Below are 220 nucleotides of genomic sequence, written 5' to 3'. Positions count from 1 at the left end.
TGTTGATTAAATTCAGCCACAAGACAACACCATGCAAAGATTAAAGAGGAACCCTTTATGTCTCTGGTTTTTATGTCACAAAAATACTAAGTAAGTAATATGATTCAAATTTACTAAATTTTAAATGTAATTCTTTTTTTTAAAATGTTTTATTGTGAATTATGTGATAGTTTACATGGGAGAACATTAGTTTTACATTCATTCTATCGTATATCCTTTC

The sequence above is a fragment of the Chrysochloris asiatica genome, unplaced genomic scaffold (assembly GCF_000296735.1).
Source record: "Chrysochloris asiatica unplaced genomic scaffold, ChrAsi1.0 scaffold00494, whole genome shotgun sequence".
NCBI classification, from domain to species: Eukaryota; Metazoa; Chordata; class Mammalia; order Afrosoricida; family Chrysochloridae; genus Chrysochloris; species Chrysochloris asiatica.
The sequence above is the reverse complement of the archived record's forward strand: the minus strand, read 5'-3'. Positions refer to the sequence as shown.